At 46.0% G+C, this 27,825-nt stretch overlaps 1 protein-coding gene across 8 annotated transcripts in view; it reads left to right on the forward strand.

Annotated features, from left to right (window-relative positions):
- Positions 1–27,825, forward strand: part of CADPS2 (calcium dependent secretion activator 2) — a 1,861,089-nt gene that overhangs the window by 78,044 nt on the left and 1,755,220 nt on the right. The gene's annotated exons all lie outside the window — the stretch shown is intronic.

Below are 27,825 nucleotides of genomic sequence, written 5' to 3' on the forward strand. Positions count from 1 at the left end.
TCAGGTCCTTTGAAAAGAAAAGGATGAAACTGTGTAAGAAAGTGAGTTTACATTGGGTATGATCTCAACATTTCCCTAGCGCAACAGTGGACTTAAAAACAATTAGTTTGCAAATCAGCCCAACAATGGCAAAGGAATGTTTTGCTATGGAATGTTATTTTTAATGAGGAGCGTCAAGTTCTGGACCTGTAAGTTGATTCTTTACTGTCCAGAAGAACAAATGAGACTATCCCCATGTTTACACCGAGTGATGTTCGCTGAAAATAAGTCACAAAAAAACAAAGCCAACAGACATTATAAAGAATTGGCATATCCAATAGGTCTCGCCTTTTGGATGTGAATGCAGGTTTACTGTTTCGTTTGTTTGTTGTTATTGTTTAGTATTAGTATGGAAAATTAATACATTTTTAGATTAAATGCACTCTGAGATTTGCCTAGTACACGTTCTTTGCAGCGGGCATATTAACCTTCTGTGCTACCTTATGATGAGTCCAAGCTTCTACTAGAAAAAACTACATTCTCTCTTCAGATAGAACATTAATCTCCAGAGTTATTTTTTATAACAAACATGAAGACTGGCTCAGAGTGCAAACAACTTAAACGTATTTGGAATCATAGAAATATGAAGACTGAGTAAGAATCCAAAGAATTTTAAGACAGTCATACTGCCAGCAACATGAGAACGCAAAGAAAAGAACATGAGGGCGGATTCGGAATGAAAGGAACATGAGGACGGAGTTGGAATAAAGGCAAGATAAAGATTAGCAAAAGCACTTAGAACCAAAACACAGTACAAACAAATTATACAAGTGCTTGTAGAGGGCATATGTCCAAAAGGTCAATGTTTTGTGAACTCATCTTTTCTTCAAAGTTATGCGGATAATATTGTTGACTTCGAAATGGAAAAAAAAAAAAAAAAAACGCATGTCTCATGTAATAATAATAACTTTTATTCTGTATGAAAAAATTAATCTGTTACAGCAAATAATCCCCAATACATTTGTTAAAAATAGCAATAAAACCATATATAATAAAAACACCCATCAAGAATATAAACATATAAGACCACATTCATAGAAAGCAATAAAATAGAAAAATTCATTCTAAAAACTCAACATTATTACGCCAAGTAATAGCTCCCTTCAGGAATGATCCCAGGCCCTTCCACACCAATACATCTGAGGCCATTTGCAACCACATAAAAGCAGGACGATATTGCACGAATCCCTTGGGCTTTAGGAGAGGTAATAAAAATAGAGTTCTAAATGGTGCATAAAAAACACAAAACAAAGTAAAATGGGACAAGGTCTGTTGGGACACCCCATCACAGGGGCAGGGTCTAATACATTTGTCCCCATACTGACCTAACGGGAAACACAGATTACTTCTGATGATCCCCAAACAGAATCGGGTTATAAGAGACCTTTCCCTCACATCCTTTATCTCTAAGAGATACCGCTCAGGACCTACCCACCTCTTTAACATGATGAAATCCCTGATCGATTTTTTTCCCTAAGGCCTCCCCCTCCCTCCTGGTCCTCTGGATTCTTAAGAAATTATCCTTTACCTATTTCTTATCACAACTAGTTAGGCCCTCAGGATAGTCAAACAATTCAGGCCGCCCCAAATCATGAGCCATCTTCCTTATGTGCATCAGCCAGGGAATATTCTTTACATTGTCGCAAGCCAAACAATCCCCTAAGATATCCCTATTAAGAGTGGCATGTTCATTACTCCAAATTGAGATCCATAGCAGAAGGGGAGCCAACTGGATAGTGTCCTGCACAAACTCAAGCTCCAGTTCCAGATGAAGGCTAAAACCAGGGATATTTTGCCCAACTCCCAATAGCCTTCTACAGAACCGATTTTCTTCCACCGTAAGGGCTCGGGTGTCCCTTTACCCCCAAAGTGCAGCACCATACAGCAGGACAGGGAGGCATTTCCGCCTATAGATTTCAAGCAAAGGCTTGATAGGTTTACTACCTACCCTTACAGCAAAGTCAAAAGTCGCACCAACTGTTGAATGAAAAAGCGCACCCCTTCTGGCAATACAGGGCTTCCAAGATCCTTTCTCATCAAAAATAATCCCTAAGTATGGAAACTCATGGACCCTACTGATAATTTGATCCTCCACCCTTAGCTCCCCCACCCTGCTCAAGGGTCTTCCACAAACCATAAAATGTGATTTATTAAAATTGACCTCTAAACCCAAAGCTGACATAAAGGAGATATAAGCTCTAACTATTTCCCGGAGACCATTCATAGTGCGGGCCATGAGGACCGCGTCATCCGCATACGTCAACACGGGGATATCAGAACCATTCCCCTTTGGGACATCCCTACAATGTTCCATCAGAAAGTCAGACAATCCATTTGTATATAGAAGGAACAAAGTAGGAGCCAGAACACACCCCTGGCGCACACCCCTTGAAAGCTTAAAAGCCTCTGAGCATTCCCCATTAGACCCCACCCTCACATTTGCAACCGTCCCCGAATGGAGATATCGGAGCAGCTCTACAATATTAGGATCCAACCCTAACTGATTTAACCTCTCCCCTAATATAGACAGGTTCACCTTATCGAATGCACAGCTAAGGTCCATAAAAGCAAGATAGAGCGTACCTTTCCTGGCCTGCGTGTATTTGCCGATCATCATCAGTAGGTTGAGACATTGATCTCGCGTACCGAGGCCTTCCCTAAAACCATACTGGTCCCAACTTAAAATATCATTCCCTATCATCCAGGCCTCCAGACTCCTTAAAATAATCCGTCCCAGAATCTTAACAGAAGAGTCCAGGAGAGAAATAGGGCGATAAGACTTAGGATCATTTTGATCGCCCTTTTTAAACACTGGGACAATACATACCAGTCTCCAAGAGGCAGGAATACCCACAGTAACTGCTGCATTGAGCACATTTAAGAGAATAGGTGCCCATAACTGGGGGTTAGCTTTGTACAAGTCCATAGGAATCGAATCCGGGCCTGGAGCTTTATTACTCGCACTACTCTGTATCGCATCCATGACCTCCTTGAGCGAAAACCTAATTGCTAGGTTGGGAGGCATATCATACTCGTTCTCCCGGTTATTTCTTAGGGGAGTACCCTAAAAAAATTCTACAAAAGTGAGTTACCCAGGCCTCCGGGCGATGTTACAGCCAAGGCCCTCAGATGTATCTGTTCCAAAGGAACCTCTATTTACCACCTTCCAGAACAAGCCAGGGTCCTTCAGAGCTATGGCACGCTCTAACTCTTCCCAGGCTTTATCTTTATATTTTATCTTGCTGTCCCTCAGGGCCCTTTTATACTTCATTCTAGCTTCTTTTACGAGGACCCAATCTCTAGGATGTTTCTTAGTGGCCATCTTCAGGTTTGCCCTTGCAGCATAGCAGGTCTTGTCATACCAACCACATTTACGCTTACTAGGTTGGCTGCCTACAGAAAAAAGGCAGTCTCTCACTGCTGCATTTACTACTGTTATTGCATCCATAACAGTCTTGGAATTAGGAGCCTCTGTCAAGAGTGTGTCCATAAATAAATGTAAATTTTCCCCCACCACCCTTTCTACAACTTTTTGGGAATCCACTTGCTTCCACCCAAGCCGCCTACCCTGGTCCTTTATCTCCACTACTGCAGGCCTACCTCGTCCTAATTTACGTAGGGCCCCAGGGAGTTTAAAGGATATTAGAAGGGGATTATGATCACTGAAACACTCCCTCAACACCTCACCCCCAATCACCAGGTCTTTCATAGGAGGAGACACAAAAATATAGTCAATATTGGATTCAAATAGTCTTCCCATATAGGTTGGGAGTTGATGAGTGCCTATGGCTTCTATATCACAAAAATTCAGAAGGCCCATCTTCCTGAGTTCCTTAATTAGGATCCTGCCTCTGGAGTCCTGCAGACCATCCACTAAATAATCCTCGCAGTCACAGATAAAGGGATTAACCACAGTACTGAGCCTCCCCAATTTAGCATTAAAATCTCCAGAGACAATAGCACAGAATTCTAGCCCCACCTCCTCCATTCTGTGTTTCAGAACCTGAAGAACGGAGAACAGGGTCCCAATTTGGCACCCCACATCCCACGCAGCGTTATAGAAGTTTACCAGCAAAATATTGAAGTTATTAGAGAAAATTACCCATACCAGCAATATACCTTGGTGATTGCAGTTAATTTGAAAAGCACCCACTATCTTAGAGAGGCGAATTAGGGTAACCAGGCCACCTTTTGAGTGGCCACCAAGAGATTGCACAGATGGAATTGCAAATCTGTCATACCCGTCCCACACAGACAACCCCTCCGACCACGTTTCCTGAAGCATGATCACATCATAGTTAGTCATACACCTAATCCACGCCTGATCAGATAACTTTGCGTCATAGCCCCCAATATTCCATGAAATAAGCTTACACTGTGGGGGCTCCTCTTCCCATATAACCAGGGTCTCGGCGCATTGTCAGTCCACCCCTTCCAAGGATAAATTACTGTTAGTGACAGTTCTTCTGCTGGTTACCTGGAGGCTATTCTGACCAAGGGGGGGGATTCCTACCAGAGCCAAGAGACACCCCAGTACTCAGTCGTACGCGGTCATAAAAATAGCCCAGAGGGGCCATACCTATTGTACCAGCTCTAAAAACAGCCGGACGATAAATAGAAAGGAGCCTTTGACTCGGGGCTGGATATCTAACATTTATAATAATACAATCTTCGTTCCCCACCTTATTTTTGGGCCCGACCCAGCCAATTCTTCTGGCAAACAGAATATCCTTGAAATCCTTACATGAAAAATCACAGTTTTTACTCAACCAATATCCAACCTTATTTGTGAGTTGGGTCGTGGACTCGGTTACCCCAGGAGCAAGAGCAGGTACATTCGTCAATACCACCACATAGGGGGCACAAGCTGGGGGTAGATCCAAACAGGCCAATGAAGGCCTAGCCATCGGCAGTTTCAAATTATTGTTCCCAACCAGCTGTTGGCCAGCCCCCCCAGCTACCACAGAATCAGGATCAGGCTGCCTACTACAGCTAAGCCTATTGACAATCCTATCCACCCTTAATATAGAAGTCGGTGAAGCCGGAGCAATCTCAACACGGGCGCACTGACCCCCAGAATTTCCAGAATTAACCAATAGCTGAGATGATTTTCCCAGAGGCTCCAAAGATCCCGCAGCTTCCTCCGGCAGGAGCAACTCCTCACTGGGATGGGATCGCCTGGTCGGGGGCCACACGTCCACCTACACAGTGCCTCCCCTGACTTCCTTGCACAGGTATCAGAGAAACTGCCTTTTCTATGGCCGATAATTTCGCCACAACGAGGGATAAAATCTCCTGAATCATTTCACAAAGTTTTGACAATAAAATAGTAACATCACAGCCCAGATGCTGGCAAGTTGCAGGGTCACTGCTCGTACCCTTGGAGTTCCAAGTGAGATGTTTTTGACTTGGGCATCGATTTCTTTAAGACCTTTTTTTTCCTCGGGGGAGGGCTACATTTATCCATGGAGCAGGCCGGGGGAGAAGATAATAAAAGTCTTTTGCTTCTTCTGGAGGGGCCTTGGCCACCAGAACCCTCTATTGTCTCTGTTAGTTCAATTTGAGCAGGCTCAACAGCAACCATTACAGTACCTTGGTCTCCCCCCGGATAAGCCACCTCCAAATCCACAACCTCACGAGGACCACTATCTATTGGGGCCTGACGCCAGTCCTCCAGTTCCATGGATAACCTCCTCTCTGCCAGATCAATCTCCTTCGTTACAACCCCGACAGCTCTTGCGAGTAAGGAATCCAATGTGGTGGTGCCACTTCCCGGTCTACTACCGCCACCTCCACCCCCCAATGGACCAGTTAACGGACCTCTTTTCCTGCCCATTTTTACAGTAAAGTTTCAGCTGCAAAACAACAAGCAAAACAGCCTGATAAGTAAGCGTTAAAAAACTATTAAAAACCCACTGTAAAGCTCCAAGATATACTGCCAAGTATTAGCAGATAAATATAGTCACCCTCCACTGGAAACGAAAGAGGGGTGGCCCAGCCCAGCCTCTTGCGGGTGATGACGGGCGCAAGACGGGCCCGTCCTTGGCCCAGGTGCCGCCCGCGCGCATCCTACGGTAGCGGGAGCGCGAAATTGCTTTTAAAGCGCTCCTGCCCTGATACAAACAGGCGCCGCCCGCGCGCGTCCCGCGGGAGCGCGAAATTGCTTTTTTAAAATTTTTTATAAAGAGCTTTTATTTATTTTAGAAACGAACAATAAATCACATAAACACAATGAAGATGCATTGTAACAGTGAATACAAACACAAATACCAATACCCTAACACCTTCTGAGATAGGTATTCTGTCATTTCCTTCTTGCTCGTCCCCCTCCCTAGTCCCAGTGTGCTCTATGAGATCTGGTTTAGCAGTTAGAGTTTGATCCCACCCCTACAGCCTGGGATTGGTAGCCCCTGTGTTCACGGTTTTGGAGGGGACCGGCCCTCTCGTTGTCTTGTGTGGTATGAGTGTGTCCCTTAACCGTAGCAGAGCTGGGATTGCAGGTAGTAGGGTCCCTCGCCCCTTGGGTGGTATTGGTTTAGGGGAGTTGCTTGGAGAGTTCCGTTGACCTAGGTTGGTCAGGTGGTCAGTAGACTCTCCCAAGGTCCCCACACTCTAGTGTATTTGTCAGGGCACCCTCTCACCTCGTATACTAATTTTTCGCACCTTGCGCACCAATCTACACCTCATCTCCATTTGGTGAGGGACGGCGCTTTTACAGCCTTCCATTCTGACATAATATCTCTTTTTGCCACAAGGCAGGCCACTCCCAGGAATGTTTGATTCGCCCTATTTAGCCCTATCTCGCTCAGGGCCCCTAGTAAGAGTGGTGTCGGGGAGATCTCTACTGTTGATTGCAGCACCTCGGAGACCTCCCCCATAATTGACCTCCAGTACGACTCTATAATTGGGCAGGCCCAGACCATGTGAAAAAAGTCGGCTCCCGGTTGGGAACAGCGGGGGCACTCGTCTGTGGGTCGACGATTGGCCCGATGGAGTCTCTTAGGGGTAAGGTAGGCTGCGTTTAGGTAAAGGGTTTGCAATAACTGGAATCGTGTGGATATGGCTAGTGTTCGGGGGGCCATCAATGCTTCTCTCCATTCCAAGTCCCCCACAGGATCCACTCCCATTTCTGGCGAAGCTCCTCAAGGGGGGGGGGATGTGTTAGTAAGGATAGCACGGTAGATCTGGGAGATTCCCCCTTTGTTTAGGTATCCCATCATGACCTTTGCTTCTAGTGGGCTATAGTCTGGGATGTCGTCCCCTGGTCGTACGTGTACTGATAGGGCGTGTCTGAGCTGTAGGTATTTGTGAAATTGGGTGTTGTTTAAGGAGTGTGTTTTCTGAAGCTCCTCAAATGACCGAATTTGTGAATCACCCCAGATGTCGCCAAGCGTGGATATCCCAATAATGTCCCATTTCCGGAAGCCCTCTAGCGCGGAGACCTCCCCCAACCACTTCCCCTGCCAAAGAGGCATCTGTAGAGTTAGACGAGACCACCACCCCTTGGCCCTTTGTGCCGCTCGCCAGCCCGTGAGAACCAGCCTGGTCACCTCGGGATGGTTTGCGGGATCACACCCCCATACAGGGCATTAAAAACCCCATTGTAGCCCAGCATCTGGAGTTCTAGTCTGTATGCGGGGTCGGTCCAACCTCCTGATAGCCAGTCGTTAATCACTAGTAGGTGCAAAGCCAAATAATAAAAGTATATGTTGGACATTCCCAGTCCCCCTTCGTAAATGTCTCTCTGACATGTAACAAGGGAGAGCTTGGGGCGGGAACCGTGCCATAGGAATTGCCACACCATTGTCTTGATTTCGTTGAACCATTTGCGCGGGACTGGGTATGGGAAGTTCTGCAGCAAGTATAGGAATCTGGGGAGTATCAACATTTTATATAACGCTATTCTCCCCAGTGTGTTAAGCGGAAGATTCTGCCAGCGTTGGAGATCTTTTTTGGACTTCTTAAGGGTGACGTTTAGTTCCCAAGTTAGTTCAGGGAGCAGAGTTATGTAAACCCCTAAGTATTTGAAGCTGTTGCGGCGGATTGGGATGCTTTTTTGCCAGTTTATACAGTCTCGAGAGGGGTGTAGAGGGACCAGCAGGGATTTCCTGGGGTTAAGTGTTAGTCCAGAGGCCTGTGCGAAGAGGTCCATGAGTTCTAAGACACGTGGGCCACTCTCTGCTGGGTTGGAAAGATAGAGGAGGACATCGCCCGCGTACAGTGCCACTCGGTCTTTTGGGCCCGTGGGCCATGACCAGCCTGTTACTAGTGGGTCTTCTCTCAGCAGTTTGGCTAGTGGTTCGATCGCGAGGGCAAAGAGCAACGGTGATAGCGGGCATCCCTGACGGGTCCCACGACGGATGGGGAACGGGTCGGAGGTCACCCCATTTACCTGGACACGAGCGGTTGGGTTAGAGTAAAGCAGTTTTACAAGACCCTGAAATTTGGGTCCAAATCCATTCTTTATTAGAACGTGTTCCAGATATGACCAATCCACTGTGTCAAAGGCTTTTTCAAAGTCTATCAGAAGAAGGGTGAGGGGGGACCCGGTCAAGGTGCCGCGTTGGGCCAGGGCGACGTGTAGTCTCCTAATGCAATGCCTGGTGCTGAGAGAAGGCATGAAGCCACACTGGTCTGGGTGTATTAGTGAGGGAAGCACTACCTTCAGTCTTGCAGCAAGTAATGTTGAAAGTACCTTAATTTCGGCGTTCTGTAGGGAGATAGGTCTGTAAGCCGAACGGTCCCGCGATGGCGGTTGGGTCTTTGGGATCACCACTATTGTGGCTTGATCTATTCCGGTGGGGAACCGGCCGATCTTCTCCGCTTCGTCCAACATGTTGAGCAGATGGGGGCTTCAGATGTCTCCACATCTACTATAAAGCTCAGACGGGAAGCCGTCTGGACCGGGTGTTTTTCCCAGTGCCAGTCCGGATATGGCTGTTGTGATTTCGGCCAGGGTAATGACTTAGTCCAGGATCTCCCTAGTCGCACGTGGGATTGTGGGGAGGGTCATGTCCTCTAGAAGGGGAGACTCCCTTTCACTCAGAGGGCGGGGGCGCACCGCATAGAAGTGAGCTTAATACGAGGCGAAGCTCGCAGCGATTTCACTGGGAGTCTTCGCTACTGATCCCGCCTCGTCCGTGACCTCGGGGATAATTCTGTCGGCTAGTGGGCATGAGGCCAGCCAGTGCAGGAGTTTGCCATTCTTATCGCCCCATCCATACACGCGGGCCGCCGACGCCCTCCAGGTGTGTTTTGCGGCCTCGAGCACCAACTGCTTTATCTCCTCTCTAATCATTGTTAGGCGTCTTAGGGTGGATGCTGATGCGGTAGTAGTCTCAGACTGCTCCAGGGCTAAAGCTTTGGATTCGAGGGCTGTCACCTGCAGGTCTCGCGCTCGTTCATGGGCACGTATGCGGTGCTTGGCATAGCCTCTAAGTGTGGCTTTACATGCCGCCCAAACTGTGCCCGGGGAGTGGACAGACCCTAGGTTTTGATCGAAGTATTGGGTAAGGTGATCCCTAATTTCAAGGGTATACTCCTTATTCTGCAGGTACCACGCGTTTAGGCGTCACATCGGACGCTGGTTCGGGGCTGCGTCCCCTAGACGTATTCAAACTGGGGAAGGGTCTGAGACTCCTAGAGGTAGTATCGCCGCGCCAGTGACTCTAGAGATGTCTAGAGCAGGCATAAACACAAGGTCAATTCTTGCCTGAGAATGGTGGGCTGCTGAGGTGTGTGTGTATTGCTGGGCTCTGGGGTGCCATGTCCTCCATACCTCACACAGTCCCAGTCCCGTTGTCCATCCGTTTAAATTGGTTGCTTTCCCAGCTCGGTGGAGGAAATAGGTCCGGATACGTCTAGTTTAGGGTCTAGGACAGCGTTAAAGTCCCCACCGATAAGTGTGAGTCCTTGCGGGAGGCCTATGAGTGTCCTGCGGAGAGTTAGTAGGAATGCATCGAAGCCGGCCGGGGGGGGGCATGTGCACAAACGAAGTTGGTCGGTGATCCGTGCAGTGTGCCGGTCACCGTTACAAATCTACCTTGTGGGTCTGAGTGCGTGGAGGTGACCACCATGGGTAACGAACGGTGGAGCAGGATAGCTACTCCCCTGGAGCCCCTCGAGAAGCCTGCGTGGAAAACTTTCTCAAATCCCCCTCTCGCTAGGATAGGGCACTTGGTTCTGCGTAGGTGTGTCTCCTGCAAGAGAACCACTGAGGGGGGCATACCTGCGCAGGGTGCTAAATACTGCGGATCTTTTAATTTTATCTAGGAGGCCGTTGACATTCCAAGAGAGGATCTGTGTCAGTGAGTGAACTGTTTGTGCCATGATTGTGTGGTGGGTGATCGGGGATCTAAGTAGGGACCCAGAGGTGGGTACATGGACTGAGAAGGATCTATGTGACAGGTGTGGGTATTGCAATAATAACTTAACATAACCACTTCACTAAGCCCTAACGTGAGCTTTGAACCCCCCAACCTTCCCCCACCCCATACTTCTACCCTTGAAGCATCTGTCGCCCTAGTGCCCAACAGGGGCAACACAGCTGCGTAGACTGCCATCGAGTGGAGTGGTGGACCCTTCCTGTATGTCGGATCAATTGCAACTAACTAGAGTAAAACCCTCTACCCTTAATAAAGTTGTTGGTGTACATAGCGTGGTGTTGTCGTGGGTGTAACCCTGCTTCGTTTATGTGGTATAGCACCTGGTTCAGTTGGTGTGACCCAGTAGTCTGGAGCTCAGTGCATGCAGGGCTGGTGTCAGCCAAGTTCGGGGGATTGGCTCAGGCGATCGTCCCCTTGGTCTTCTCCTGAGGCTTGATCCTTGGGGTGGTCTAACGGTCCCTCCCCGGGTGATGGGACCAGGACAGGGTGGGTGTCTTCACCTGTTCAGGCCCTGGAGTTCTTTCGCCCTCCCCGTCTGGATCTGGTGCGTTTTCGACCAGTCCGCATGTCTGCTCGTGTGTCCGCACGCATCTCTCGAAATCCCTCAGATGTCCTAGGTGGACCTTTTCGGATGCCGATACCTTCTTCTGTCAGCCAGTCCCACGCCTCTTCGGGTGTCTCAAAGAAGTGCGCCTTACCGGCAAGGATTACCTTCAGGCGTGCTGGGAAGAGGAGCATATAGGAAAGTTGCATCGCTCTTAGCTTCTGTTTCACATGTTCATACGATCGGTGCTTAGTTTGGACTTCCCGAGTATAGTCTGGGAAGACCAGAATTTTCTGATTGTCCCAAAGGAGGTCAGGGGAGCACCTGGCTTCTCTTAGGATAGCATTGTTGTCCTTGAAGTTAAAGAAGCGCGCTATCATGGGTCTACGAGGGCCGCCTGGTGGGGGGCGCGGGGCCAACACCCTATGTGCCCGTTCTATCGCAAACCACTGTGAGAGAGAGTTCTCTGGCATCCATGACTTAACTCACTTCTCTAGAAACTCAGTAGCTTTACCTTCTTCAGCGTCTTCCGGGATACCTAAGAAGCGCAAATTGTTGCGTCTGGAGCGGTTCTCGGCATCTTCCGCTCTACGATGGAGTTCGCCAGCTCGAGTTTGCAGCTGGGCCACTTTGGTTCTAAGGTCAATCAAGTCCTCCTCTGTCCGCGAAACGCGGTTCTCCACCTCTGTAATTCGGCCCACGGCGTTTCTAAGGTCTTGTCTCACCAGGCCCATCTCTTCTCTCACCTCCCCGATCTTGGTTTCCACTGCCCGTTGTGAGGTTTGGATTGCGAGGAGGATCACATTGACCCCGTCCGTGGCCTGGTCATTAGGAGGAGGATTTCCGCTGGCCCGAGGGGCCGTCGGTGTGGTAAATTGATCAATCCTCTGCTAGGACGGCTGTGTCTGTCTAGAGGCTCTGTCCTTGCCCATGTTGCCCGAGGGGTTGAGCAGGCGCAGTCGCGTCCCCGCGGGCGCAAGGCCTAGTTGCCGCCGGGGGTCTTATGTCTCTTATTCTCTTATTCCCCGGGGTGGCCTTATGTCAGACCGTTCATTGTTCACTCCGGGAAGGGGGGGTCAGCCAAAAGGATGGCCGGGAGTCGGCCCCTCCCAGTCTCGGTGGCTCCCAGGATTAGATTAGTTGGACCAAGAGCCAGGCGTGCTCCTCCGGGGCGATTGACCCTTGCCGGGCAGCCTCAATGTTTTCCTTAAACCACTATGGGGCGCCGTCCCAGGGGGACCCTAGGCCCCCCGCTCCCACTCCGGATGTGGCTCCAGGGGGCCCCCTGATCGCCCCAGGCAGGAGAGCCCCCAGGTCCTCTCTCTGTGCTCCTCACACCACAGGTCTGCGGCCCGGGTGGTGTCCGCCGGTCACCCGGGGTCCCATCCAGCTGCCAGGCCCAGCGCCTCAGGGCGAGGATCCACTTGCTGTCGTGGATCCTGCCGCTCCTCCTCACCTCTTGGTTTCTGGTCTTGTCTTTGTTACTGCTCGTGGTGACGGGGCTGGGACAGCTCAGACGCCCAGTAGACCAGCCGCGAAGCGGATGGTGGGCCACCGGGGGGGGGGGGCACTCCCGGTCTGCCGCCGGCATCCCAAGTTGGCGAACTCCAGGGCTTTAGGATCGCGTCCACTCTCTCGCCGCACAGCGGCGCGTTCTCTCGAGTGCCTGGGGGGGCGCGGGTCTTCAAAGGCCCCCCGGCCTTTTTCTCCGCGGCTAGTGCCGCACACAGGCAGGCGGTTCCCTGGTGCCTGGTTCACCGGGGTCCAGGTGATGCGGGGTCGCGATCGCCCTGGGAATGCGCCAGCCTCGGGTCGCTCGTTTCGGGCTCTGATGGCTCCGGGTGGCCACTCACTGTGCTTCCTCGGATGCGCGTCTTCGGCGGCTCCGGTGGGTCCCGGTCCGCCAACCCCCTTTCAGAAGAACTTTGCGTTGGGGAAATTGCTTTTAAAGGGCTCCTGCCCTGACACAAACAGGCGCCGCCTCCTCCGGGTCTCAAACGCGCTTCCCCATGTCTCATGTAAACATGGTAAATACTGCCAAGGCGTGAAACATCAAAGTGAAAACTAAACTTTTCAAATAGTGTTAACTGTGACAGGCTCTTGCATGTCTGAAGATGTTATCTTGCACTACAATGGACGCCAAAGTCTTGGCTGTAAATAGGCTCTTAACAATGTAAATTAGCCCAAATCACTGTATAGAAGAGTGATACCACTAGAGAAAAGTGTGTTTTATTTTATCTGCTTAGTACACGTTCTCTGCAGCCGGCACATTAAACCTCTGCTCTAACTTATGAGTCCAGGCTTCCACTAGGCAAAAGTATGTTCTCTCTCCAAAAAGAACATTAATCACCAGGGTTATTTTGACATTTTTACATTGGATGCACTCTGTTATCTGCATAGTACACAGTATTTGCAGCAGGCATATTAATCCTCTGAACTACCTTAGGATGAGTCCAAGCTTTAACTAGACAAAAGTACATTCTCTCTCCAGAAAGAACATTAATCACCAGAGTTATTTTGACATTTTTATTGTTGCAATCCAGCAAACGTAAAGACGAGTCAGATCAACTTAAAAATGTAGTCGGAATCCAAGAAATGTAAGAATCCAAAGAACATCAAGACAGTTATACAGCCGTAATGAATCCAAGCTCCCACTAGACAAAAGTATGTTCTCTCTCCAGAAAGAACATTCATCACCAGAGATATTTTGACATTTTAACGTTAAATGCACTTTATGCTCTGCCTGTTGCACATTCTTTGCAGCAGACACAGTAACCCTCCGTGCTACCTTATAATCAATCCAAACTTCCACTAGACAAAAGTACCCTCCCCAGAAAGAACATTAATCACCAGTTATTTTGACATTATTATTTTCGGAATCCAACAAGCATGAAGATGGAGTCAGAATTCAAACAACTTAAAAAACATAGTCTGAATCCAAGAAATATGAAGACTGAGTAAGATTCCAAAGATCATCAAGACAGAATGAATTGCGTATTATGACAACAGGGTTGTATTTAAAAGAAGAGCAGGACAAAGTCGAAATGAAAGCAACATGAGAACGTATTTGAAATGAAAACAACTAAAGCTGTAAAAGTGACAGCAACATAAAAACAGTCAGTATAAAAGCAACATAAGGACGGAGTTGGAATAAAAGCAACACAAGGACAAAGTCGAAATAAAAGCATCATAAAGACAGTTAGAATCAAAGCAAAATGAACACGAGTCAGAATGAAAGCAACATAACAGTTGGATTCAAATTAAGAAGAGGACGAAGTGGTAAACAAAAGGAAACATGAGGATGGAGTTGGAAACCGCTCATAAAAAAATGTTGTCGAATTGCTGATTTGCATATTGTGACACGAGTTGGATTTAAAAGAAAATGAGGTCAAAGTCAAAATGAAAGCAACATGAGGCAGAGTCAAAATGCAGCAATATGAGGATGGAGTCAGAAGCCCCAGAAAAAAAAGAAAGAGTCCCAAAAACAGGCAGATAGTCAAGAATGCGTAAACATATTAGTACTTCGCTGATGCTCCGTGGGACTAAACAAACCACAGAGTCAAAAACCATGAATTAACCAACAGCAGCAAACATTTTTAACGGACGAAGGAAAGAACAAATAAAAAGTCAATGGGAGGGCTAAAGCCCACAAACTATAAAAATGTCCTGAAGAGACAACAGAAGCGCTGTCTAGGCTCCACCTTAAAAAAACCACTTGGATGGGCACTATTCCACTGAGCTGAGCAAGTTATCTTTAGATTTTTAATCTTGCTTTGGGTTTATGGCTTGATTAGCAGCATGCAATCAGGCTTGGCAGATGCTTGTTTTCAACCTATGTTCAATTCACCATAACTTTATTTGGCATAGTCATTAATCATAACATTATACAGTAAAACTTTAAAAACATGTTATACACTTAAAAGTACGAACAGCCACTGTTTAGAATAAAAATGATTAAACTTCCAATAAGTTAAGGAAAAAAAACCCTCATGTCCCTAGTAATTGCCTTTGTAATAAAATTGAATGCAGCGTTACAAATTTGAGGGTACTTAATTGCTTTAAATATAATAGAACAATCTTGTATTGGATCAGGTTCTCCTGTCGAAACACAGGAGCCAAAAATTGCTTACTTAAAGGTTTATTCAGTGTGAACAAGAACAAAACGTGCTAGGTAAGCTGCTCTGACACAGTCACAAGAGTAGACTGGTTACATGAAAACCAAGAACCTTGAACAGGGAAAGCCACAGGAATGTGCTTAAACGATCACTTGTCAAATATAAACTAAATTGGGGATGGTTAATAACCATTAAGTAAAAAAAAAAAAAAAAAAAACACCCACTGGAATGAAAAGCTGAAAGAAACATACAGATTGCAGCTGATTTTTTTTTTTACTTTGCCTGCCTGCCACAATAATTCAGGTAATTCATTTTGAGATGTTTGGATACGCCCTCTAATGTGGTTGAGTTTTTAAAATATTGAGGGAGTCTGATCTTAGTAAACATTTTGTCCACATAATGAAACAATGGAATTTTGTCACTCTTATCTTGGGCCAGACAGCCTTTAATCGTCAATCTTGAGAAATCTGCTTTGCGGTATGCCATTCCTAAACCATAAGAATAATGGAGGCAGCCCTACAATGTAATCAATATAGCCCAATCCAGTTGACATATACTGACACCAGTGTCCTGCCTGACTGAAAGTAACCTCCACCATCAGTAGTCTTTAAGCCTCTGAGGAGTAACAGATTTATTGTATCCCCACACCCTGGACCATACATACTCACTGGTATGCAATTACTATTGTAAATACTCATAATTTCTTTTATGGGTTTATTTTGGAGATGTGAGGTGAAGAGGATCACACCCTGAGTTGCCCTTTCAAGCTGCATACACCTCGTCTTGAGAAGGTGACTTTGGGATAGCTCTGCATCAAAAGGAATACCCAGGTAAATAGAATGATCAACTTTGACCAAAATCTGATCTCCAATTCTATGCTGCATGGGTTTTGTATTCTTACCCTGCTACACAAGCAGTTGTCAGAACATCACACAAGTTACTAGTACTCTGCAGCAATAAGCAGTAGTCAGGTAAACATAAAGGTTACTGGTTATTCTGCAATACAAGCAGGAGTCGGTTTGTCATTATCTCCAGAAATGCACCTGTCAGAATAAACTAAGCCTCAGAGGTGCCAAGACACAGTCATGGATGCACATAAAATGAAATATTCCCCAGTGATAACCCATTGTTATTACAAACAGAAATATGCAAGGCATGGCAGCCTCTCTAATGAGGGGAAAACACAAATGGACATTCGGGGTATACAGTGATCAACCCAGAGCTCCCTCTGCCCAAAGGTCACATCGCTTCCTACAGCGCCTCTTTTAGGGATTATATGGTAGGTGTCAGAGTCCACCACCTCCAGCTCAGTAGCTCCTGTGCTCCTAACAGTGATCGTACGTTAATTTCCACTAGAGAAATGGCAGGATCAGGGCCTCCGTTGAAGATTCCGCCCCGTCCTGTCCGACAGTCTCCACAACACAATGCCCCTCACAACAGGTATGTGGTGATAAAGTTTGGGGGGGGGACACCCCCACCTCGAAAGCACTGGCAGGGAGACTTCTCTCATCTCCCTGAGTGCAGCATTGTTCTGCGAGTGAGCAGCATAGCCAATGCCAGTACAGCCCGACCCTTCCCTCAGCTCTACAGGTTTCCTCTCTGTGCTCCGAGGTGTGTGTATGTGTATATTTGGGGGGGTGAAGAAAGAGGTGAGAACACACCACTCTGGGCCACGCGATCCTCCTGCTACCGATTTCCCATTGCAGCATCATTCCCCGAGGGAACGCGTCCCAACATCAGGAATGGTTGCATGCTGGTGCCCTGGGGCACTAGATGGAGTGCACCTTGTCCGCGCTCAGCTGAAACTGTTGGTGGCTGCCGCTGTTGGTTCTCCTCCTTCTTGGCTCCTCCTCACTGGCGGGGGATGTGTACTGGGGTCACAGCACTTGCCCTACACTGAGGCACCTGAAGGAAGCACTCAGGATGTGTTTCCTAGGCTCCTGGCCCCACGCCGGTTGGAACAGGTGAGCCTCACCCAGCCCATGCTGCTCAGTCCACCAGGGGGAAGAGTGCAGATTGCACCACCCCCCTCCCCCGCAGGCAATCTCCAACGCTGACCAAGCGCTTTATTCTGTGCAGGAAGGTAGAAGGCAGGGAAAAAGGGGATCACTCCTCCTAGTACCTGGAGACAACTGGGAAGCACCAAATGCAGGAGAGGCAGCACAAGGGCAGCATATAAGGCAGCTAGAAAAGGTTATAGTACTTTCTGCAGCCCAATAAATACAGGCAGCAGTCCAGGGCCCCAAGTCCAGCAGTCCAGATGGTGGTTCCTTGCAGAATAACAGTCCCCTCCAGCAGCAAGTGGTTCCAGACCCACACTGTGTCTAACAATGTGATGGAAGACTCCCTGTACTTATACTCATGTTGCACAGTTTCCACAAAAAGGGGAGAAGGGGCTCCAGTACTAACTAGTTCCAGGAGTGTCCCCTCTCTCCTCCAGCACTGGCTCCAGACACCGGGGGGAGGGGGGGTTGGGGGAAGGGCTGGGGGGATAAATGAGACCTTTGTGTGAGGCCAGGGCACAGCCTTTACAAATGCAGGTGTGCCTCGCCTTTCGCAGCCCAGGAAGACCATTCAATATGCATATGCACCTCTGTGACACCTCCACCCTTCCTGTGTGCAGGCTGTCTGAAATGTAAACACAAAGCCCAGCTGTCACTCTGCCCCAGATGCGGATTTCAGTCAAACTACAAAAAACACCAGTCGTAAGCATAGAGAAATGCCCACTTTCTAAAAGTGGCATTTCTATAATGGTAATAAAAAATCGACCTACCATTACAACCATACCAAACATGCCTACGCTGCCCCTCATAAATCAGACAATACCACCTAGACATATGTTAGGGCTTTTCCAATGCAATTCTTTGAGAGAGGCAGCACCTACAGTAGTGAGAAACTAAATAGGCTGTTTGCACTACCAGGCAGTGGCGGCTCCTCCGCTATGGCTGAGGAGCCTCAACCCTCCTGCCCCCCACCAGCAGCAGAAGCTTCAAACCTTTCACAACGAAAGGATAATAAACTATGTTTATTACCCTTTCGTTATGAAAGGGGCCGAGCCATGGGGGTGGTGAGCAGTGAGGGAAGTGCACAGAGCACGCCCCTCAGTGTGCATGTGTGTTTGGCCGGCCAAACACACATGCACACTGTGTTCTCTCCATTCCGCCACTGTGTTGCTGGGCTGAGAGCAGGCACAGGCTCCCAGTCTGTCGTAACGTTGCTCTGAGCACCGTCAGGTTTGGCTGCAGGAGGGCAGGCTGGGAGCCTGTGCCTGCCTACTGAGAAGATGGAGGCGCGGCAGGGCGGACCGGAGGTTATTTTTTTTATTTTTTTTTTTATTTTAGTTTTTTGGTATAATTTTTTCAACCAGGCACACATCGCCTTTTTTCTGCTCAGCACCCTGCCCATAGGGCTAGCTAGGGCCTACCTTAGAGGTGAATTATATGTAGTAAAAGGGGGGTTCCAGGTGTGGCAAGTAAATTTAAATGCCAGGTTCCTGTGGCAGTAAACTGCGCACACAAGCTCTCCGGTAGCAGGCCTGAGACAGGTTTGAAAGGCTGCTTCCGTGGGTGGTGCAAGCTGCGCTGCAGGCCCACTAGTAACATTTAATTGACAGGCCCTGGGTATAGGGATACCACTGAACAAGGGACTTACAGGTCAATTAAATGTGCCAATTAGGTGTAAACCAATTATACCAAATTTAGAAGAGAGCTCACATGCACTTTAGTACTGATCAGCAGTGATAAAGTGCTCATAGTCCTAGAGCTAACAAGAGGTCATAAAAAATAGGAGGAGGAAGGCAACACGTTTGGGGGTGACCCTGTAAATAGGGCCAAGTCCAACACCCACTTTTGCCAACATGAAGATGCCTGAGAAATAGAACTAAATCGTTCTCTCCCCCTATAGTTGTCAGAATTGCCCAAAGTTTAGACTGGTTAAAAGTGTCAAAGGCACAGGTTAGAGCCATAAAAGCCATATAAATGGCACCTCCCCTGGCCTTGACGTATTTCCCCAGGTGTAGGGTTACAAAATGTGATCCCCGGTCAACAGTGCCAATTCTTTAATGAAAGCCGTATTTGATTTCAGATAAAATGCCCTTTTCCTGCATTCAATTCTATAATCTATTTAAAATCACTCTATCTATAACTTTGAAGATCGGATCCACTAGGTAAACTGGCCTATAACATTTAGGATTGATTTTGTCTTTTTTTAATTAACTGGAATAATAATGGCCTCCTTCCAGTCTCTATCAGGTGGCCAGAAACTGCAGTCTGCAAAGTGTGTGCGATAATGGGAGCCCATTGATCTAAATTTGACCTAATGTCCATGAACTCGCCATCAGGCCCTGGGGCCTTTCCTGAGGGGTTTCTGACTTGTTATATCGATTGGGGTGTTATGGGAATAGTTACCTCTAATTAGGAAAGGGTCCTCAAGGGAATCAGGAGCACTTTCATAATTAAAGGTTCTGACAAAATGTTACACGCATACATCCCTTCTTAAGATGAGACAGCACAGCTAGGAGACAGATGGAGAAAAGGAGAAGAAAGCAAAAAAATATTACTTCACAAAAGCCTTTGCTATGTTTGTCCATACTAGCTGTCTGTAAGTCTTTCCATGCTTTTAACAGTATTTCTTTCTTCCTCTCCTCTAGGACACTTTATAATGAGCTCTAGCCATCCCAACATCTTCCTTGTCCCTTAGTTACTGTTTTATCACCAACAAAACTCTTTATGTACAGCCAATCAAGCAGCATTAAACCATCTGCATGGCAGGATTTTAATTGGATGTTTATTACCTGAAAGTTTCTTGGAGATGTTGGAGCACAATTGGGAAAAAAAACGCTCAAGCAGTGTATTTAAACACTCACCCTCTGATGATAGTACGGTAAAAGTGCCCCTATTATTTCTTACCAATTACCTTTTAAAACTACATGGGTTGATTTTCTTCAGTTTCACTCTTACACCTCTATTACAAATATGGCCGTTTGACTAGGCTCACAACTTTCCATTCCAGACCCCAGCAATAAGTCCAAGTCTAAAACAATGGGGTTGTGATCACTGGCACGATGTGCAAGTACTTCATAAATAGAGTATAATGGAAGTTTTCCCCGAAACAAATAAAATAAAATCAGTTGTGCTACTTTCTGCAGTTCAATTTCTCTTAAATGTTGGAAGACTGGGTGAGCCGGAGAGTTGATGTCGCATCACAAGCAAAGACAATACTATACTTATTTTTAAAAATTGTTCAGCTCAGCCCCATACAGTAAATGCTTAAAACGCTTAAGGACCTCCATGTCTGTTAGGGAAGCCACACAGCAGCTGGCTGCTACATTTTCAGGCAGAGATATTAAAATCACCGACCCATAAAATCAACACAAGTCTGACATAATTCAGAAAAAAGGGAGAAAGAGTCGTCCCAGGAAGCTAACACCTCAGTAAAACGAATACAAAAGTCTATTATAAACATTAATCAGCAAAATATCAAACATCCCTTCAGTTGACAGCAGCACTAGTGGGAACCATGGTGAGCTATCACCTATCACAGGTAGTTGCCTTGACTGTTGGGAGGCGTACTGAGATGAAAAGAAACAACAAAACAGCTAGGCCACCTTTAGTCCTACTAAAGGTGGATTAGGCCTACTATGGTGTCTGTGGTACTCAATAAATTCTTATTTTCAAGTTAAGGCTCTCAGGAAATTATCTAGATCTGATCCTTGCTCATACGGTTAAAGAGAGCCTTTCCCCCCCCCCCCTCTGAACAAAGTCATTCATTCTCATATAGGGAGTAAAGCAATCCGATGTCTCAATACTGAAACTTGTTGGGTTATTTCTATTCATGGAAGATTTATTGGTGGTACCAAACTGTGAAGACAAGATTCTATGACCAGATCTGTAGAAAAAGCCAAAAGGATAGGCCTGGATCCTTCTAGGTTGGATAACATGACGGGATAAGCACGATAGTAAGTGTTGTACCACCATTGTTTATTTTTATATTTATAACCATACAGTCACCCTCAGTTTGTTGGCTCCATTCCAACCCAGTCTTTCCTCCTGACGGTCATTTTCATTTGAGAGGTCTTCTGACCCACTTCCATTTGTCTTTAGCCAATGAGTCACATTATCATAGAGAATAATTACATAAGAGATGCATGCCAGTGGGAGTTGGAGATGAACTAGTGACTTGTTTTGCTAAATGATCTAACGGTTACAGACGTCAGTTTACAAACTGGTCCATCCTTAGTTTCATCCACAGATCTGTTGCTAGACTTGGTCAATTTATAGGGTTCAACATGAGCATTCATAAGGATGGATGAGTTTAAAGTGGGGACAACTACTAGTTCTAGTCTGGGACATCTCAACTGAAATAGCTGGGCCAGTAATCTGAATACCATCTTGAACACTTGGGGCATTATATATGTTTGTTCTGTACCAATTTTTCTGTTTCCATAGTTGTAAAACAGGTTTTCAATTTTTTCCACCAGTTCCGTTTGAAGGCCTATTAATACGTTATATATAGCATTTAAATCTGGGACCAGTTCTGTACGTGTTGAGCTTTACACCCTCCCGGGCTTACTGGGTTCACAGCTTTGCTACTGCTTTGCCTACTGTATGCCCTTCTTTTCTTTTTTTGTGGAGGGGAGTTTGGATCTGATAGCCCCTTAGCAGTCTCAATACCCTCGACCAGGGCAGGACTGCCAACATAGCCATTTGCCTCAGAAAAATCTGCATATAAAACTTCCTTTATTGGCCCCTTAGAGGGGTGACTTCAGTTATTGTTCAAATAGGATGTCCCTCATTTTTCTGGTTGCCTAGGTTTGCCCTCCTAGACTAAATCCTGGGAAATCCTTTGGGCAGCATCATTCCTCTCCTCCACAATGCTCAATTCAGTGGTAGTAGTGCGTATTACAGTGGTTGAAAGAATTTGGAATAAGTGAGGATTCTGAGGTGACAAGAGGGATTCCTCTGGATAACAAAGTTTTCCTTTTAAATATGATTGATACCTATATAAAAAAGGGTTGCCAAAAGTGATTGCCACCTCAAAGAGGGACGGGCCGCACATGACCAATCCTGGCACAGTCTTTGTCCAAGTGAATCCTGTGCCGCGGGGAGATCAACATGCTCAAATAGCCCTGACAAGCCCTTCTTCAGGCAGGGCAGCAAGTAAAATGAAGTCTGGGCTCTTTAATCCAGCAAGCCCTGAAGAAGAATGGAGTACCTTCATCATGGGCAGCAGTTTAGAGGTAGTCTGGACTCTCTAATTAAGCAAGCCTTCAAGAAACGTCAGCCTGTGCATTCTGCTTTTAAATGGAAAACAAACTAATTGGTGAGAGAAGATCACTGCAGAAGCAGGTGGTAACAGGAATACCTTAAAAGCAAGGACTAGAATCTTAGAGTGAAAAACACATGGCTGAAATGACAAAGCCATAGGATATGGGACCCAAACAACTACCACCAGCATTGCACTGAAAATAGAAAGATGAGTAAATGATGATTCATTCATTCCAACAGACGTTAGCTGTGGAATAATGATGTTCCTGATAAATCCTGTTATCAGGATTAAAGAGGATGGTTGCTAACACAGCATATGGCTCTTGATAAAACCTTTTAGTCCCTTGGAACATAGTAGGCAACCATAGTGGAATGGCGCAAACAAAAAATGCTGTTTTTTGTTGGACTGATCTAGAGTGTAAGTTAGAAAAAAATAAATTATGAAAGATGAAAAGGTATAGTAAAAATAATGATCTTGGGCCATCTGGGAGGAAAAGGCTGTGGGCAATTTCATACTTAAAAGAAAATAAAGGTAACCTGAAAATGCTCAATGTTGTGCTTTGTAGAGTAAGACGGGTAGCTAACGTACTTTCAGGCTGATGAATGGATTGGGAGATAAATTTGAAGATTAGAATAAACTAGTTACAAAAATCACATTAAAGCAGGGGAAGCCTTAAGAGATGCCTAGGATTGTAGCACCATGCGATCACTGGGCAACCAGGCACATTTTGGTGTGCATACCTTTGAAAGTTTAAATGTAATTTAAATGGGTGAATGGTAAGCACACAAAATAAAATTCACCCTGACCTTTGAAAATGGCATCAGAGATATTCCCACTTAATATAATAGCTAAGTGCTTGGATTGATAATGGTCATATTAGGCCTGGCATTAACGAAGGCTTTTCATCTTTATAAAATCTTATGTATAATATACTCATAGGGTTTTTCAGCAGTCCTACCTTGTCCATTGGTCTGTTCTTGTCTCAGTCACGTTTTCTTACACCCACTACAGCATACATCATGGAGCAGTGTGTCAGCCACTGGCTACCTACACTGAATTATAGCATTCTGTCCTTTCACACGGAGGACATCAGCACACAAAGTAGTTCTCTTCAGCGTAAGGCAATGTGCCCTTTTTGAGACCAAAACATATATTTGCTATTAGCCACTTTTTTCTTTTTAGACCGACTGCACTGCAGCGTCTCCAGCAATATAGTGTTACAAAACTATGACAAAACAAAATGAATATTGCAGGACCAAAAATCTGGTTACTGCTTACTGTCAAGGGATGCTTTTAATTGCACACTGGGTTTATGTTCACACTCATGTGCTTTGTGCGCCATCATTTAGTTCAGGATTATGTGCCTTTAAAGGATAGTGAGTCAGTGTATAAAATATTTCTCATATCTTGGCTCTATAGCCTCATCAGAGATGTTTTATCGCTCTAACTAAGCTGTAGGTAAATCTTGGAATTAGGTTGCATGAGAACCAGGCATAAAAGTGGGCATTCTTGTCTAGCCGCAGGCCTCAAGTCTGACCCAGTTAGGACAGCGTGTATTTTGTCTGAATTTTAGAATGACTTGGTACAGTTTCAGATAGGTACTTCTCAATATGAAGGAATGCCACAGATGAGTGAGCTTCTCTAATAAAAGGGAGTGAAAGATTGTTGATCCACCTACCTCAGGATACAGCCCAGTGCTGCCATTGCAGTATATAAACAGCGTTGCCTACTTTGCACAGCAGTGAAGTCACCATGATTTTGGTGAAGTTACTATGTAATGAAGAGTGCCAAATTAGTTGATTGCCACACGTTAAGGTAAATTGTATTACAATCATTGTATGTAGGGCTGTGTTCCAAGTACAAAATGCAAATTAGGTCAAAGCAGCACAATCAGAAATGTGGTGGCGATCCACAATTCATTCAGCACCTTGGAGAGGTCATGGTAGCATAGCAGGAATTCAGTTTAATGGAACAAATGAAAGAAGTTTGGTGCTCTAGGCATCAGAACTGTGGTAGAACAGTAAATATGGTTCGTGGATGAAAACGGAAAAACAATTCTTTAGGTTAACTTTGGTTAATTGACATGCTGGGTGACGGGACACAGTAATTGATTTTTCACGAAATTAACTGAATGGTTGCCTTTGATTAGAGGACTCTGCAATCCTTCATAGAATGAACTACCTTGTGAGGAAGCAACCTACAAGACGATCTGCTTGAGGCCACAGAACCATAGAGTATGTGGAAAATCGACATATACTGTCAAATGGTGAACTGTAGGTTTGCTTTTCTTAAAATATTTGCTAGGCCCGGTGTTGCTAAAGTCTCATGGCACAGACACGATGTGGCCGAACAATGTGAATAGCAAAATTAAATGAAGGTGCTCTTGAAGAGCTAGTTTTTTTAACTGTTTCCTGAAAGACATTGCTTGAAAGTCTCTGATCTTGAGTTCGAGAGGATCATTCCCAGAACTGCAAGTATCCCACTGCTATTGCCAGGGGTGACTAGTATTCATGGACACAAATGGGGTTGCCCTGCCACCCTCAGGGGAGAGGCAAAAACAGGGGAAAAAACACAGAGTAGCTGAAAAGAAATTACTGCTCCAAAACAGTGTGCTGAATCTCCTGGATGAACTTTGCGGATGTCACACTGCGCCAGTGCCAGCCCAGCACGGTTTTCTTTGACCTGCAGGCACAAGCTGGGGGTGGGGCAGGCCGATGAGAACTAGAAGGTAGTGGGTGGGAACAATTTTTTGATCATCACAGAGGGGCAGGCAGTAGGAGAGGTGCAAGGAGCTGCTCTCCAGGCAGTAACACATGTTTAGAACTGCATTTGGCTTCACTTTGAAAAAAAAACATTATGGAGCTCAGCATGACAGAGTGCTTCCTTATCTTAACTCCTTAGCTGCATAGAGGCCCAAGAGAAGGAAGGAGCCAGCTGCGGACAACAACTGGCACTAATGGACTATGGGGTAAGTATGCAGTTAAGTTTATGCATCAGGGCGTTGTCACCCTCACACCCCAACCATACTCTATTCCCTGCTTTAGCAGCTACAGGTTGGGTTCTTGATGGGCATCTTCTGTCTGCGGATCAGCAGACAAAGGCTCATGAAAGGAGTGAGTGTAAGGAAGGACAGGCAGATGGATAAAATGTTGGATGAATAGATGCATGGATGAATGAGTGGAAGAATGGATGTAAGAATGGGAGAGTGAAAGAGGGTGTATGAGTGAAGGGGAGGATGGATGGACAGATGAGTGAAAGGGTGGATGGAGGAGTGAAAGGATGGATGGATTGGATGAGATAAGATGGGTGGAAGAGTGAAAGGATGGATGTTGAGTGGAAGGGTAAATGGATGGATGAGTGGATGAATGAATTGATGTATGAAGTGAAAGGATGGTTAAATTAGTAAAAGGGAGGATGGATGGGTGAATGGATAGAGGAGTGAAAGGATGGATGCTAAAAGGATGGTTGAATGAGTGAGTGACAGGATTCTGAATGAGTGGATAAATGGATGGAGTGAAAATATGGATTGATGGATGAGCAAAAGGATGGATGAGTGAAAGGATGTATGTAAAGATGGATGAGTAAAACAATGGATGGATGAGTGAGACAAGTTAGATGGATGCCTGGATGAAAGGATGGATGAGTGAAAGGGTGAATTGATGGATGAATAGATGGATGAGAGTGAAAGGATGGGTAAGTGAAAGGGTAAATGGAGGAATGTATAAGTGGATGGATGGGACAAAGGATGGTTGGGTTTGTGTAAGGATGAATGGCTGAGAGAAAGGGTGGGTGGCCGGATGAGCCAAAGGGAGGATGATGGATGGATGGATGGAGTGAAAAGATGGCTAGATGAAGCAAAAGGATGGATGAATTGATGGGTGAAAGGGGGTGAATAAGTGAAAGGAAAGATGGATTGGTTTTATAGATGGGTATCCCCGGACCAGTGGGGGCTTTCATGTATGGGTTCCACAGCTACTCTACACCCTCCTTGTTTTGTGGTCCATTTTTATTGTATCAAGAGTGGATAATCATTCACTCTTGGTAAAGAAAAATAAAATGCCGACCCACTTTCAGTCCAGCAACAAACTGAGGCTGCCAGTGACCTTGTTTGATTACTGACACAGGTGCATGGAGGTGCATGCGCCAGTTATCAAAGATACTCTTCAGAGCTGGTGAAATTCCAGCACTGTGAGCATGTCTATGTGACTATGTGTGTGAGTTAAAGTGAGAGAGATTCAGTGAAGGTTTGAGGGAAAGTAAGTGAGAATTAAGGACGAGTATGTATGAGAATGAATGAGAGTGAGTGAGAGTGAGTGAGGGAGAATGACAGTGAGTGCAACTGTGTGAGAGACACAGTAAGACGGAGTAATTCAGAATGAGTGGGACTGAGTGGGTCAGAGTAGAATGAGGGAGTGTGTGAATTAGTAAGACTGAGTGAGTCAAAGTGAGGCTGTAAACCTAGGGAGTCATATACAAGTGGCCTGCATCACTTTTTAGAAGCACCGGTAGTGCAGGCTTCTCAATCATATATATGAGGCGACGCAAAGCCTCCCTGTGTAGCTTTGCATGGCCTTATAGATATGGAATAAGACAAGGCAGCGCAGATCTGTGTCAAGAAGGCATTCCCTGGGTGTTTCTTATTTCCATATGTGAAGAACACGCCTCCATGGATTGTTTTTGTGCAGGGAGGTGTCCCTTCCTGCAGAAAAACTATCCTGCCAACAACGCAGACACCCTTGCACCACAGTGCACGAGTGCCTGTATTGGCGCTAGGCACTAAATTGTGTGCCAGCGCTGGCTGAAAGGACAGGAATGCACTGTATCTAGTAGATATGGTGCATTCCCACCCTTTTGATTTGACATAGGGAGGCGGAGCGAAAAGACTTGTGATGCTGTCCTGCGCCAAATCTTTGAAATTGAAGGCCTTAGTGCAAGAAAGTGTGAGAGAACTCTTCAAGAAGAAGCTCATTGGAAGTTGAGACAAGGATTGCACCCCACAACTTTTAAAGGTCACTAGCCACCACTAGCTAACACAAGATCTGAATGGTCAGTCAATTTCCTATTGGAAGACCTCAGCACTCTTAAAATCTCATAAGAATATGAGGGATCATATGGTTATTTAGGTGCCTCATGATTAATGGCTTTGTGAACCAGTGTCAACCCTTTACATTGATCCATCTCCATTAACACCCATTTAGAATTCCATTTAGAATTAGTTTCATGTTAACTTGAAGGACAGAGGTGGAGGAAGTTCATTTTGGGGGAAGCATTTGGTCAGTGGCTCTGATCTCTTACCACCCAAAATTTCATGGTTTTACTTCACGTGACAAAACTAAATCTCATTCCATTCATTTCCTCATTTCTCCTACAAAACCAAAACCTACTGTTCACCTTTCTAATGTTGCTACATCAGTCCAGACCCTACTACTTTCTCATCGTTATGTTCAGGTCTGAAATCTGCAATGGCTCCTACCAA

This window comes from Pleurodeles waltl, chromosome 4_1 (genome assembly GCF_031143425.1).
Source record: "Pleurodeles waltl isolate 20211129_DDA chromosome 4_1, aPleWal1.hap1.20221129, whole genome shotgun sequence".
Taxonomy (NCBI): domain Eukaryota; kingdom Metazoa; phylum Chordata; class Amphibia; order Caudata; family Salamandridae; genus Pleurodeles; species Pleurodeles waltl.